Genomic DNA, 15833 nt, shown 5'->3' with positions numbered 1-15833 from the left:
GATGGGACAGACCAGGTCAGTGTTATTGTTATATTCTTTATAAAGCACTTTGTTTACCTTGTTTTGAAAAGGTTATTATAATTGGTATTATTATAAAGTCAGAGTCATTTCCTTCTTCATTCATAGGAAGACTTTAAAGGTTGGACCGTGCTTTGAGCAGAGGGCGGGGGGTTCTGTTTGGAACCAAAGCGTAGGGTTCCTACAGAGGGGAACACCTCCTGATCACATGCCTGCTGAGACACACACCGTCTGGTCGAGAACCAGGTGCAGGCCCGAGGACCGGGCCAGAAGGACTCTCTTTTTGAGGGTTTTTCCTCAAATGCAGTTCTGAAACACGCCACTGGAGGGAGATATGGGCTAGATTGAAAACGCATGTGAATGACATAAATACATGTTTGGGTCTTACTGTACTGAGTCTTACTGAGTGTGCTTCTCTCTGCTTAAATAGAGAATTGAATAACTGCCAATTATCTGTGCAATTCATGATGAAAGGTGTGAGAAGGACCCCCTCAACAAACCGCGCGCCTCGCGCACACACACACACACACACACACACACACACACATCCATTAAGCATACTTCAACACCAGCTAAAAGAAGAAGAATAAGCGCTCTGTAGTACTCAAAGGTAGGATTCAAAACCCCCAGCAACAGTCAGGGTCCATCATGAAATATGTGTGTGTGTGTGTGTGTGCGTGTGTGTATGTGTGTGTGTGTGTGTGTGTGTGTGTGTGTGTGTGTGTATGTGTGTGTGTGTGTGTGTGTGTGTGTGTGTGTGTGTGTGTGTGTGTGCGCGTGTGTGTATTTGTGTATGTGTGTATGTGTGTGTGCATGTGCATGTGCATGTGCATGTGCATGCGTATATGTGTTTGTGTATACGTATGCGTATGTGTATGTGTGTATGCGTGTGCGTGTGTGTGTGTGTGTGTAACGTGGTGGCAGGCGTCCAGGCAAAGCGCTAGAGCCGCTGTTTCCGTCTTATCGTGCCCAGCGTGCACAGATTATCCGCGGCGGAGTGTACGCCAGACAGTTATCATCGTGCTTCATCGTGCCATCTCTCGGCCGCGTCCACAGGCCTCTCTCTGCTCTCATCCAACACCGTTCAGACCACAACTAAACCCCATTTACAACGTTTTATATATATATATATATATATACATAAGTATGTATTGTTATGTATACTTTAACAATGGAAGTGTGTAAGGTATACCAGCCTACATGCCCATATATTTCCAAGTACAATACACCACACGTTAATAAGCAGCAGAATCCAAACATGACGAAACCCATCTATATCTATAAATATACATATACATAAGTATGTATTGTTACGTATACAGTTAAACCAGTGGAAGTGTCAGGTCTAACAGCCTACATGTCCCTACTCATTTCCGATGTACAATACACCGCACCTTAATAAGCAGCAGACTCCAAACATGATGAAACCCTGATTCAACACCAAAGCGGTTTATAGGCTTCTCCCAGCATGCGGTGAACGTGGCCTCAGGTGATTGGGATTCGGAATACGTGGGCTATCTATGGGGAGGCAGGATCTCCTGCTGTGTGTGTGGATGCCATCCTATCACAAGCCCTGGACGCGTTTTAAGTCAGGATGTGTGGAGCGCGGAGGGTGTTGGAAGAAGTTTTAGGAACGCGTCCAACTTGTGGAAGGTATTTGATGTGATTATATTACTTTGGTTAGAGGGCACTTGAGATGTAACTTCACCTGAGAGGCGGATACGTCTCTACCAAGACTCTGACGCAAAGGCAGACGTTTGAATGCATACAAAATCTGATGCACTGAAATGTCTGCGAAACGGGGGAAACGTGTTGCAGGAGAAGAGCCTTGTAAACATGTGCTACATGGTTAGATTGAGTCGCTACTGTAAACAAACCTGACCAGGGAATCAATCACATTAAAAGCGCAAACAGTTTTTCTCTAAGCTGTGAAATGTGATTGATAAAACTTCCATTGCAGGGGGATGATGAAAAAAAGAAAAAAAGACAAAACAAAAAGATTATATGCGTATTCAGGCTGTTTTTGTAAGAAGGAATTTACAACCTAAGCCTCTTCCAAGCTCTGGCTTCCGGAACAAACTCAAAGCAGAGCAGCTTCTCTCGAGAAGTCCTCCTTAAAACTAATTCAAATTCCTACTTCTGGGTTCCAAGATTACATTTGCAGAGATGTCTGAAAGTGTGGCAAAGTTTCCTTCAGATATATATATATATATATATATATATATATATTTAGTTGTATATTTTAAATGTTTCCATTCACATTAACATTGCCTCGACTCACATTGTGTCTTATTCATATTCTCTGTGTTTATTTCATTTTAGTATTTTTATTCTACTTCTACTATTTAAACTTTGCTCCATCCTTCGCAAATTCTCCTCCTGTCCGGTCCTGTACGTTATGTTGAGCCTGTTACTGGCGAGTTTCCCATCTGGGATTAATAAAGCAGCATCTGGATCTAGATCTAGATACACACACACACACACACACACACACACACAGACACATATTCCCATCACTTGAAGCGCTACAAGTGAAGGAATCGACGTGACCCCCGCTCACACGGAGCCAGGTTAACTCCAGGTTACACCGAGCGGCGTGTGGCTCTGAGAGGCGGTACCTTCTCTGGCTTGGCGCTGACGGCGGCCCCCGGGAAGGGGCCCCCCGGGGGACTGAGGGCGAGGGGCCGGCCGACTCGCAGCCGTTCAGCAGGGCCGCCGACGCGTTGGGCGGCGTCAGGCAGGACAGGGGGAGCAGCGGGTGGCGGGCGGGCCGGGGAGGAGAGTGGGGAGGGCCCCGGGGACGTGGTGCACACCATGGAGAGCGGGCGGGCCCCCGCCGGGGACTGGCCGTGCTGCTGCTGCTGCTGCTGCTCGTGAGCGGGACGGGGAGGAGCAGGAGCTCTGGGGCCGCAGGGGCAGGGGCGACACCCCCCCGCCGGCGGGGCGCTCGGGGCTGCCGGCGGGGGGGCTGTGCACTGGGGAGAGAGAGAGAGAGAGAGGGACAAGCACACACACACACACACACACACACACGCACACGCACGCACACAAACACACAGACAGTGAGTCACGTGCATTTGTTGCCGTGTTCCTCACCGTCTTCCTCCCCCTTCCTCCCATGACGAGGTTCTGCTAGCTATTACACTGCGTCAGTTCATTGGATACCTACTGTACTCACTCACTCACTCACCGTCTTCCCTTGCCCACTGAAGAGACTTAGCATACAGGGTGCGGATGTGTTGCCTTTAAAGCCTTTTTCGAGACTTTAATTGCCTCATAAATAAACTGAACTTGATCTCGGGATTATGACCAGCCACCTGTCTAGGCATGCTGTGGTGCTCAGAGAGCAGTTTCCTGGAAGGCCTCATGGCCATGTTGGTCATGGTGGTCGAAATCAGACAACCTCACACAAACGACGTCCTACAACCCATACTCAACTGTGTAATGCACTCCAGATGGGAGTGCGAGACAGCGTTTATGTGTGTGTGTGTGTGTGTGTGTGTGTCTGTGTCAGTGAGTGGACTTCAGTGACTGAGTGCGTTTGTCTGATCTGTCCAAGCAGATGCGTGCGGTAAGTGCCTGTGTGTGTGTGTGTGTGTGTGTGTGTGTGTGTGTGTGTCAGAGAGAGAAGATCGGTCAGAATACCTCAGAACATAAGCATGCTGATGTCATTCAGCTGCGTGTGTACGTTTTATAGCACATATTTTCACAGACACACACTAGCTAGTTCAAGAGGGAGAAAGTCAACAAGCCGCAGATGTTCGATGATATCGTGCAAGGAGAGAGAGAGAGCGAGAGAGATAGTGAGAGTGAGAGAGAGTGAGAGAGCAAGAGAGAGCGAGAGATCAAGAGAGCGAGAGCCAGAGAGACAGAGGGAGAGAGCGAGGGACAGGGATAGAGCAAGAGAGTGAGAGAGAGTAGGAGAGAGCAGGAGAGAGAGAACTTAAAGGTGTATGGATGTTTTGTGTCCAAACAGATGAGTTTAGATGTAGGTACAAGTGTGGTCATTATCAGTGTTTTTGTATACAATTAGTTTGTCGTTTGGATCAACATCTATTTGTGAGTGTGCGTGTGTGTGTGTGTGTGTGTGTGTGTGTGTGTGTGTGTGTGTGTGTGTGTGTGGCTAGAGATAAATAAATAGGTCCTTTATTCAGTGGGAAAGCGGGAATAATTAAGGTGCTACAGCAGAACACATCAAAACCCTATAGTAAAAAAAATGTAAGTAAATGACAATAGAATAATAATAAAATGTATATACAGAATATATATCGTTAAATGCAATGTCAACCTAGGCATTTCAAAATGGTACAAAGGGAAATGTAAACCAAAGGCATGACCTAGGCATAACACATTCATGAAGTGTTGAATGTGTTATCCAGCGAGATGTCCCTCCACAGTTCCAATGTGTGGGAAAACGTACAGCGAGAACAGTCCAGAATGTTAACTTCCCCCGGTCTGACTCACATCACCTCCACTGAGTCAGCCCAAGGAGGACGTGTAAAGTCTTCTAATCTAAAGAACTCCTTGAGAGCTTCTCCGCTACGCCACAGTGTCACGTAGGGGGCAGAAGGGACTGTGTGTGTGTGTGTGTGTGTGTGTGTGTGTGTGTGTGTGTGTGTGTGTGTGTGCGCGTGTGCGTGCGTGTGTGTGTGTGTGTGTGCGTGTGTGTGAGATTAGTAATAAGTGGGGAGGGAGGACAATCATACTCGACTCTGAGTGATCGCTGATGATGAGTAATTAATTAGTAAGTATTTGTCTCTGCCCCGCTCGGTCCATGTGTGTATGCGTGTGCGCTTACGGAGTGTGAGTGCGTCGGTGTGCGCGTGTACGTGTCAAGAGATTGCAGATGAGACCTATTTTGCCGTGGCCTTTGTGTTGTGAGGGGGCTAAGAGTTTCTTAATGCCTGGGTGGTGGGGGTAAGTGTGTGTGAGATAACATTGAAGTGTTTGTGTGTGTGTAATATGTGTATGTGCATGTGTATGTGTGTGTTGTCTGACATGGTATGTGTGTGTGTGTGTGTGTGTATGAGATGGCTTGTGAGAGTGTCATTGTACGAGTGTAAATAGATTGCCCATTAGGCCTTTGTTGTTGTGGCATTTGTGTGAGAGAGGGTTAAGAGAGTCTTAATACCTCAGTCTGTGTGTGTATGTGTGTGTGTTTTACCCATGATTAGTGTTTTGTTTGCGTGTCCATTTTTTTAAAAGTAATTCCATTTGTTATCCTCTTCTTATAAATGTAGACATGAATAACATAATGAATGGGCTCGCGCGTGTACTGTATGTGTGCGTGCTTGTGTGTGTGGGTGTGTGTCTTTGTGTGTGTGTGTGTCTTTCTGTGTGTGTGCATGTGCATGCTTGTGTGTGTGCATGTGCATGCATGTGCTTGTGTGTGTGTGTGTGTGTGTGTGTGTGTGTGTGTGTGTGTGCATGCATGTGCTTGTGCGTGTGGGTGCTTGTGTGTGTGCTTGTGTGTGAGTGTGCTTGTGTGCGTGCGTGTGCGTGCGTGTGTATGTGTGTGTCTGGTTGTGTGTGTGTGTGTGTGTTTCTGTGTGTGTGTGCATACATTTGCGTGCATGTGTGCGTGCGCGTGTGCGTGTGTGTGTGTGTGCTCACCCAGCTGCATGGCGCTACGGGCCTGGCTGGCGCTCTGCTGGCAGGAGCGCAGGCAGTTCTTGAGCTGCGCGGCGGCCGACTGCGGGGACGAGGCGGGGGGCGTGTCCGAGCCGGCGAGCGGCGTGGAGAGGCGGGGCGACGGCCCCGGGGACCCCGGCGAGGAGGAAGGGGTGGAGACCTTGCTGCCCGGCTGGCCACTGCCCCCGCCGCCGCCGCCGCCACCGCCACCACCGCCACCACCGCCACCACCGCCGCCACCGGGCATACAGGAGCTTCGGGTGGAGCCGGCGGCAAACGGAGCCCTGCGATACGAAGGGGGAGGGGGGTGGGGGGGAGAAACGCCACAACCGTTGGTGTTTGGAATTGGAATTGTTTGCATTTGGGGGTCGACAGTCGAGTCAAGTCAAGTCGAGTTTTATTTGTACAGCCCATTTTGTCCACAGAAAGGGAACCCAATGTGCTTAATGTAGTCATGAGAAGAAAAAAGAATAATCACAGATCAAAATAGTTCAAATATCATGAAATGATCGCATAGATTAAAATTGTTTAAACAAAACGAAAATATGGAAATTAACAAAATACAAAACACAATACACAAAATAGTAAAAAGTCTGCAAGACACAACACAAGTGAGTAAAAAACAGTAAAACAGACACTAGCTCGGGTTGGTTGGTAACCGCCAGGTTACTAGGTTGCTAGTTCGATCCCGGGCACCTCATGGCTGAGTGTCGAGGTGTCCCTGAGCAAGGGCCCTTACCCTGACTGCTCCCGACGAGCTGTCGCCTTGCATGGTTGACTCCCCGTTGGTGTGTGCATGAATGGCTGAATGTCAGGCAATATTGTGAAGCGCTTTGGATAAAAGCGCTATATGAATGCAGTCCATTTGTAATTTGTTTGTAATTACAAAAATAGTCATCCTCAGTTCAAACAGTAACACATATGTACAATGATATACACATACTTAGGCCGTAATCATAAATAATAATGACAACGGTTCTCTAGGAAGACTGAGGGAGATAGAGAACAGATACTGTCCACCATGTCATGAATGTTGTAATGGATTTATTAATATTCATTAATTTATATTCCTTGTACCTAATTGTCCATGAGCAAGGCACCAAGGGCCCGTTTTTAACTGTTTTTATTGTATCTTGTTAATGGCAAAATGTCCTTCCTGCTACACTGGGACCAAAGCATTCTTGAACGCTATCTAAAGATAATTCAATAAAATAAAGAAAAAAAGAAAACGTAGCCCCTTTAATAGATTAATCAGAAGAATATATTTTAATGCATCCACACAAAGTGAAAAAAGGATCCACAGGGGGATGTTCTCACCAGCTGCTGGATCATCCCTCTATCTCTCGCACACGCACACCAACACACGCACACGCGCACACACACTCCTATCTTCACACCACCACCTGGGAAATTAATTACAGACATGGTCTAATCAAAGGCTGGACCACCTCTGATGTTCTCATTAGCTTACAACAAAGGATTCTCTATTTGAGTAAGGGATAATGTACAGAAAGCTGGTCATTATTGAGAAATAAACCCCAGCCGGGTGATGGGGGACCGCCCCCCCCCCCCCCCCCCCCCCCCCCAGAGGGGTCTTGAATCATCCCACTTATTACAGGGCTATCTTCTGTAGAAATTAATCATTTGACAAAATATAACAAGAAATTATACTATTTATGGAAAAACCAATAAACGTCTCTGTCGATTCCATGCTTGTTAAAGAGCTGCGTCTGTCGTTTGTCGTTTATAGTAGCGGTCTGCTTTGTAGAAATAGCCGGCCGTAATTCACCAATGAATGCCCTGACCTGACCAATGAGAATCGAGTATTCAACAACTATATGTAACAACAAACTTTATCACACTGCTTCATCGAATACTCGATTCCGATTGGTCAAGTAGGGCATCCAGCAGTCGTTCTACCTTTGGTCAAATGACCGTAGCCGTGTTAAGTGGGACCCCGATGCTTATCCCTTACTTAAACAACAGAATCCTTTCCGGATTTCTTTAGCAAGCAGCCGAGTAATAAGCGAGATAATGTAAAGCAAGCCGGTCGCTAAACAAACCCCCTCGGGCTGGTGCAGGACTCCAAGGCGAAGCCAAGGAGATCCTGCACCGGCCTGAGGTGCTCATCTCGCTGTACATTATTATGATCCTTCGGATGATGATTATATTAGGTATTCACAGTGCATCCGTGGATACCTATTGCTATTTCCTACTACAATTTCTAGTATCGTCCTGTGCTTTCTGCTGTGACACCTATATGTCTCGTCTTGGATTAACAAAGTACCTCTTTATCTTGTCTTATTTTCCCTCAGCCTTGTGACTTTGCACAGGCAGTGGCCACGATCAAAAACCTCTCAGCGATGCGATGATATGCATGTTCAACGCCGGCGTTGTAGCCATCTCTATACACTACTATTCAACAACTAGTGATTATGTTATGTGTTGAACATGAAAATGTTTCTGAGCCGAACACCATATGCCATGTGACCTATCTGAACTGGCTAGGGTTGGCAAAGAGCTAGCCCTGCTCAGCAAGAGAAAACAGGACCGGATGAATGGCTTACTGGAAACACACCCTCTCAGTGACACCTACAAAGGCCGGGTCGGCCCGGCTGGCTACTTGATGAACCTACTAGATGAACCAAGAGACATCTCTCAAGTCCATTGTGGGCAACGGCTTGTCTCTTATTATGATAATTATGATCATTATTATCATTGTGAGCAGACACTTTGAACAGATGGTAATGCTCACCACATCCATTACTGAATTGTTGTGGTATTTCTCCTTAAAGAACAGTAAAAATAACTCAATTGCTTTCATAATGATTATTACATTATTACATGTATTATACAGTATTATAACAGTATGACTGTGATTTATTTTCCTTTACAGACTGGCTGTCTTTATTTTATGATTTGGATCACTTGTGTGTGTTCAATCTTACTTCCAATCCCACAGTAATTACCCCCAAGGATGTGGGCTTTAATAAATATTGTACTGTTAATGAATTCTGTTTGTCCCTCAGATTGTAACACAGCGGTTCATTTTGCTCGATTTAGATAGTGATATATACTGTCACAGATCCATCAAGGGCTGTTTCAAGGGCTATTTAGCTTCTAATACTGATAAGGACTTCAAGTGAAGCATTATAATCATAATATGAATGAACATCACAATCTATCCCATCACAAACCGAGATAAAAGGTGGAGCAGAGTTGTTTGTAAATAGCTGCACGGCTGACGAATAAAAGCTTTCAAACTCTTTAATGTACTTGTGGAATCAATAAATGTGACAGATTCTTTTCTTTCACACCAAGAGCTATTTACGTCTCATCGGGCTTAAAGAAAATGCATTCCTTTGAAGCATTGATACATAGCACACAATGCTGTTGTGTTTTGCTGTAAATGGCTACTTTATCATTACACAATAACATGTCGTAATTAAAATCATACGAGCAACGAGCGCGACACGCCACAGTGAGCAATTTGGTGAGCGTGTGTCGCCGTGAAGAATTGCCATCACATGTTTGCTTCCCGGGACTTCAGAGGCTTAAGAGCCCTGCAGCCATGGCGATGACATCACCTTATTCATGTTACTGTCACCGCAACAACGCTTAATTGCGGAACGGTGCGCTGGGTGTTATTGACGCTGAACTCTGCCGTACTCGCATCCTTAATGTTCCCCCATCGACTTCCCATCGCATGCACGACGACTTATGGTGCCCATATGCGTGTGTGTGTGCGTGTGCGTGTGTGTGTGTGTGTGTTTGTTTGTTTGTTTGGACCAAAAGCAAGCATCTGTCTCCGTCCTGGTGTATTCCGTACAACCAGCAAACATCCAAACCGCAGCCAAACCGCAGTCGTTTCAGATTGCACAAATGGCCTGCATATGCATGTGCACGAACAAGAGAGTGTGCACATATTCATGCATGCATAAACACAGTGTGTGTATACAGTAATGCAAGGGAAGCACCCATCGCACCGCTCCTTCTGCCACCAAGGTTTTTGTTCTTATCCGTTTTGGTTCATTGTGTATGTGCGTGCTTGTATGTGGCATATGTGTGTGTGTATTACGAGTGTGTGTGCCTCTGATTATCATATTGAGAGTTTTCAGGGCTGCACTGCAGACAAAATGAGATGGTAACAAGGCATGGTGACAGAGAGAGACAGAGAGAGAGAGCGAGGGAGAGAGAGAGAGAGAGAGAGAGAGAGAGAGAGTGAGAGAGAGAGAGAGAAACAGAGAGAGAGCGAGACAGAGAGAAAGCAAAACATGTAATTGAGATTAAAAAATTTGAGCGTTTCCTCACATAAAAATAACAAATTGTCGTTCATTTGATTTCCCACCCCTCTTCACCCACTCTCCTCCCTCGTGGTGCTCACTCGCTCTTGAGATAGATACGCTGTTGAGAAGCCGCTATTCAGAAACAGCAGAGAGGGACACCTGCTGTCACTGTGGGTGTTTGATCTCAACATGTCTTTCCTCTCATCTCCCACGTTCTTTCTCGACCTCTCTCGCCCCAGTGGAAGGAAGATTTGGAGAAAAGAGCAGAATGTGGAACTGGAGGGAGTTGTCGAGATTTCTCGTGTGCTGAGTGGTGACAGAGGAAAAAATGATGAAGAGAACGATGGTGGTGATGATGATGATGATGATGATGATGATGATGATGATGATGATGATGATGATAGCCCTTCCTTTGGTTCTTCGGCTGGATTATGTGTTGCTAGGATGAATGAAATTGATGATGATCCCAAATGGCAACAAGCAGCTACCCCATCGCTATGTTATTTGTTTCTGCATCCATTCGTTTGCATGACGGTTACCCACAATTCAACAATTTGCATGAAGGTGGTTGTGAATTCCCCCCACCCTACAAAAGACCCCTTAACCTCGTCATTATTATCCAGAATGCATACACCCTTCAGCAAAGTATGGTATGTGTATGTACATTAGATTAATATTTATACATGTATATATACATAGCATATACATATATAATATCAATTAGAAAAATATATCATTAAAATAAAAAAGATTAAAACAAAGGTATTCAAACAAGGGTGATGGGGGGGGGGGGGGGGGTTGTTTCCAACATAAACATAAACTAACACTGTCTTTTTAAAGTAGTTCCGAATTTTTGACGTAAATTGTAAATTGTAAACTATAATAGTAAAAAAAAACAAAAAAAAAACCTTTGCCACCATGCCATAAGTGGTCACCTGGAGACGGGGGTGACGTAGTTCCCGGGGAAGACACCGGAGGCGCCGGACCGCAGCGAGGTGCCCTTGAACCAGCCGTCCTGGCACTTCTCCGTCACGCGGTACATCTCCCCCTTCCTCAGCTCCAGCTCATCGGCCTTCTGGGGCTTGTAGGCATAGAGGGCCAGGTAGCTGCACCGGAGGACACACTGTTAGGGACCCGCCGGCTGTGGCTGGGGAACTACAAAGCTTCCTGAACGCCTGGCCGCTCAGTAGCCATATTAAGCGTATTGTATGCGGCGGATGAATCACCATTTTTTTTCCCCTTCCTATTTCAAAAGATGTCTTGATTCAGAATTTCTTTTACAGATTCAGTTCTTGGAAAGAATTTCTTTACATTTCTTTGGAGGCAGTCAAGGACTCAAATTGTCATTGAACTGTGAATAGATTTGTGACCGCATGCCAGTGATAATTTCTCACTTAAATTCATATACACACACACACACACACACACAGTCCGCAGACTTCTTGCCCTGATTAAGAAAGTAAGTCGCATAACAGCCATTCAACTTGAACTTGATAATAAACGGCCCCAAGGTAGCCTCGAGTGGGAGGATAAGTGGAAGCTGCCTCTGTGTCTTGAGCACGATGGGAACAGTGCCCATGCTGTACACATGGTTATTTGCATTAGGTGAGGAATTCAAATCCAAACCGGATCCAAATCCAATCACTGGAGATGCATTACAAGACACATGTTTGTTTTCCCTTTATCTTAATTGCAGCATGAGACAAATTATGCCATATTTAACCCCAATCTGTTGCGAACACAATCTCAAAATAACTTCAAAATAAGAATAAATCAATAGAAATAATAATATCAAATAATTGTGTTATATATCGGCATAAACAGTGTATACATATGGTGAATTCATTTTAAAGATGTTATGATGTCTGTCTGTCTTCAACCATGCCTTCAAACAGTCATTGCAATTTATTTAGCATCTTGTTGATAAGAAGTTGATGCATGAGCATTTCAACACACTGCTTTTACTTTATGCTGTTTGTGGTCTTGTCACCAAGAGGGATGCATGGGGTTTACTGCCAAGCTCAGCTCCATATTTGTGCTGCATTGCTATTGCCATGGCAACAGATGGGGATGGATATGGGGGGCAGGCCACCATCTCCCCATGGCAACAGAACTGGTTGCTGGGGTCAAGATGGAAACGTCCAACCTCATCAACGGGACAGCCCACTCTTGACATTGTGTGTGTTTGCGTGTGTGTGTGTGTGTGTGTGTGTGTGTGAACATAGAACGATTTCCAGAGTGATATTATTAAAGGTGAAAATGTTCCAGTATTCCATTATAGATCCTGCAGGTAGATGTGTAGAGACACACACACACACACACACACCCACATACACCCCCCCCCCCACACACACACACACACACACACCTGGACAGCAGGAAACATCCAAATGAACACTAATTGCATCGACATTAAAACTAAGAGCAACCCGCTCAGCAAGGCTGCGTGTTTGCTTGTGAATTGTATCCTTCATAAATAAAAGAAAGGATTTCAACATCGATTCCATCTAATTGCATTTTCATTTGGCTTAGCCATGAAAAGAAGGACATCAAACCATCCTTTGGAGCGCAGCAGCGGCAGCAGCAGCGGCAGCAGCAGCGGCAGCAGCAGCGGCAGCAATGCCCAGTTCCTCCCTGACAGCGCAGCCCGTTCAAGGGATTGGGACCATGCGCTGACACCACTGCGGCTTGTACTTACATGTTGAGAGGCAGCTGGACCTTGGCGTGTGCCAGCAGCTCCGAGGTCACCGATGCCACCCTGGGGGGCACGAGCACCCCCGCAGATGGCGGCGAAGGCCCGGCGGGAGACACGTCCTGCAGAACACGTGTGCAGACGCAGAGGGACACACACACACACACACAAACAAAAAGGCACGTATTAGACACAAAGAACAAACACACATGCATACATAAAAGCAGAAAAATCGTTTTTGAATATTTCATTGCATTTGTGGTTGTGTGTGCGTGCGCGTGCGTGCATGTGTGCGTGTGTGTGTTCGCGCGCGCGCGTGTGTGTGTGTGCGTGCGCACGTACGTGTATGCGCGCCGCGGCCCTGGGGTCCGAGGAGCTGATGAGGACCGGGTGGGAGATCTCCATGCTGTGTCTGCTGTTGTTGAGCTGGGCGGCCCGCTGGCTGATGGACAGCGCCGTGAACGAGTGGCGCTTCTTGGCGTTCTTCTTCCCTTCTCCCCGCCGGTGGCACCCGCTGTTCCCATTGGACGGGGAGGGCCCCGGGGAGGGCCCCGGGGAGCAGGGTCCCAGCGGGGCCGGAGCGGGGGTGGGCGAGGGGGAGGGGGCGGAGCTCGGCCCGGGGACAGGAGCCACCACGGACTTGTCCATCTCCATCAGCTGCTTGGCCGTCTCGTTCAACTGGAAACGAGCGGAGCGAGAGATGAGGATGTGAGAGGAGGGGAGGCAGGACGTATGAGACCCCCACCATGACTCTAGCTGTTTGCAGCCAGAAGCGGAACCCATCGATATTTGGACCGTCGTGGGCTAGGATTGAATGGCCGCCTAGCAGTATTCAAATCTTTGGCCAAAACTCATGCATATTCAAAACTCAATCACTTTTTAATGAAATATAAAAGGCTAACGGGACCTCTGAGAATACATAATATGGTGATGAGCTGGCCACTTTCCTTACCAAATGTAGAAAAAAAACGTCTTAAATTTTTATTATTAATCGAGTTTTTCGTGTTTACTTGGGAAACCGATCTTTGAGCATCGAAAGCCCACGGCCCACCGATGGGAACTACACATCACTCCCTTCCACGAGGGCTTCACAAACAAGGCAGTCATGACTAGCCGCTTGATGAGAATACAGAGGAGGTCATAGATGAGCAAGATAATGCTAATCAAGAAATAGAAGAAGGAGGAAAATAAATGCTGGGAGGCCACAGAGCGAATGAGATGAGTAAAGGATAAGGAGGCAGAGGTTTTGTTTTCAGTGAAGCGATGCTTTGGTTCTTAATCTACACTTGTCCATCATTTCTGTTCTATTTTAATCATCCCAAGCAGGGTTTCACAGAAATGACCCGGAGGAATATGTTAAACCTTGTGCAAAGTGCACATTGTGAGCAGTAATCACCTTTTAAAATGTTACACATTACATGGATACGTACACACATACACCCACGTTCCGTATCGCTATTCAACGCAGAGTGTACACGCACAAAACTGGACAAAAAGCACAATGAGATGCAGACCGCCCGCATGCATAATGTAGCCGGCGTTCTTCGATCCACTCAGCGCAATCGGCTGGCCCAGCAAGACAGCCTCCGCTTTGATTAAAAGGCGCGGAGGTAAACCTCGCCCCCTGCCAATGGGGCGGGGAGAGCACCACGGGGGGGCGGGGGTGTGGAGGGGCTAGACAGGACCAGAGCAGGGCGGCAGGTGGCCAGTGATGGGGGGGGGGGGGGGGAGTTGGAGCTATCCCAGCTTCAGGGAAGGATCTGCCATGGAGGTGAGTGGGCACCCACCCCCACCCCCACCCCCACATTCGCTTGAGTGCAGCTTTCAGACGCGGTCCACTCTTTAGCCGGTGTACAACAGGGAGTGGCTGATAATGAGGGCGTCTGTCTGCGGCACGCCCTCAAGAATGACAGCAGCACTGTCACGACCACGTGACCGGGGGGGTCCGTCTGTCCCTGTAGCTTAGTGTTATAAATGAACTCCCTAGACACACACACACACACACACACACACCACCATCCCCAGAGACACACACACACACACACACACACACACACACACACACACACACACACACACACACACACACACACACCAAGGCACCCACCAAAACCCCTCCACCCCCCCCCCCCCCCCCCCCCTCCCACACATACACATACAACAAAGACCCAAAGACCCCCACCAAAACCCCCAGACACACACACACATTCACAGACACACACACACACACACACACACACACACACACACACACACACACACACATATTCACAGACACATACATACACGGTGAGAGAAAGAGAGAGAGGCCCGGGTGGACATTCCTGACAAGTTAAAACGTGTGATTTGGTTTGCACACATGGACCTCATTTCACTGTCACATTTAAATTGTAATCAGCCCTGTTTAGCATAGCTACAACATGCTGCCTGGGTGGTGGCTTGTGTGTGTGTGTGTGTGTGTCGTGTGTGTGACGCGTGTGTGTCGTGTGTGTATCTAGGGGGTTTTGGTGTTTGTACAGGAGAGGCCAGACGGGCTTCAGTGTTTGAGATATCAAATTTTCATATTAATAGGTATGCTAATCAAAGCCAACTCATATGCTAATGAGCGTGATAGATTGATGCCGCAGAGATAAATTATGGAAAGAAGGAAGAAAAGGATGTGCGCGCACACACACACACACACACACACACACACACACACACACACACACACACACACACACACACACACACACACACACACACACACACACTGCAGCAAGAGGGGTGGGGGTTATTTACATGATTTTAAAGTCACAATATTTAACTTGGGTAGTAGCTCGCATCTTGAAATAACCTGGAGGTATCTGTAGTCACTGATGGTGATCTCAATAATGCTATCATTCAGATCACATCCTATAACGGATATATTCTACCAATCACTAAATGCTGTCCAGTGGGTATCCCTCTCTTTGTGTACAAGAATCTTACTATCAACACTGCCAAAACCCCTCCCACTCAGGCCACACAGCCAGCCCAACTCCGCTACTTTGCGTCACACATTTGCACAGGCGGTTTGATTTGACAGAAGCCTGTTGTTGAGTCTATTGAATTCTGAGAGCCTCCTGCCTACTCACTGGAAGGGGCTCAATCTTGCAGCCTGCGACTTTGAGTGAATTTGAATATTTACACAAAACAATTGAAAGAAAACAAAGTAAAGACTCCAC

The 15833-nt window shown here is 47.0% G+C and overlaps 1 pseudogene across 1 annotated transcript in view; it reads right to left on the bottom strand.

The window, feature by feature from the left end:
• LOC311358792 (E3 ubiquitin-protein ligase SH3RF3-like) overlaps window positions 1-15833 on the bottom strand; it is a 60829-nt pseudogene that overhangs the window by 410 nt on the left and 44586 nt on the right. Inside the window, exons 4-8 of the transcript XR_014684184.1 lie at window positions 12970-13305; window positions 12634-12749; window positions 10871-11041; window positions 5632-5933; window positions 2637-2993 (exon numbers count right to left, since the gene is read on the bottom strand). The product of XR_014684184.1 is annotated as an E3 ubiquitin-protein ligase SH3RF3-like (transcript). The remainder of the gene's footprint in view (window positions 1-2636; window positions 2994-5631; window positions 5934-10870; window positions 11042-12633; window positions 12750-12969; window positions 13306-15833) is intronic.

Source organism: Micromesistius poutassou (assembly GCF_964030765.1).
Source record: "Micromesistius poutassou genome assembly, chromosome: 14".
Lineage (NCBI taxonomy): Eukaryota > Metazoa > Chordata > Actinopteri > Gadiformes > Gadidae > Micromesistius > Micromesistius poutassou.
The sequence above is the reverse complement of the archived record's forward strand: the minus strand, read 5'-3'. Positions and strand labels throughout refer to the sequence as shown.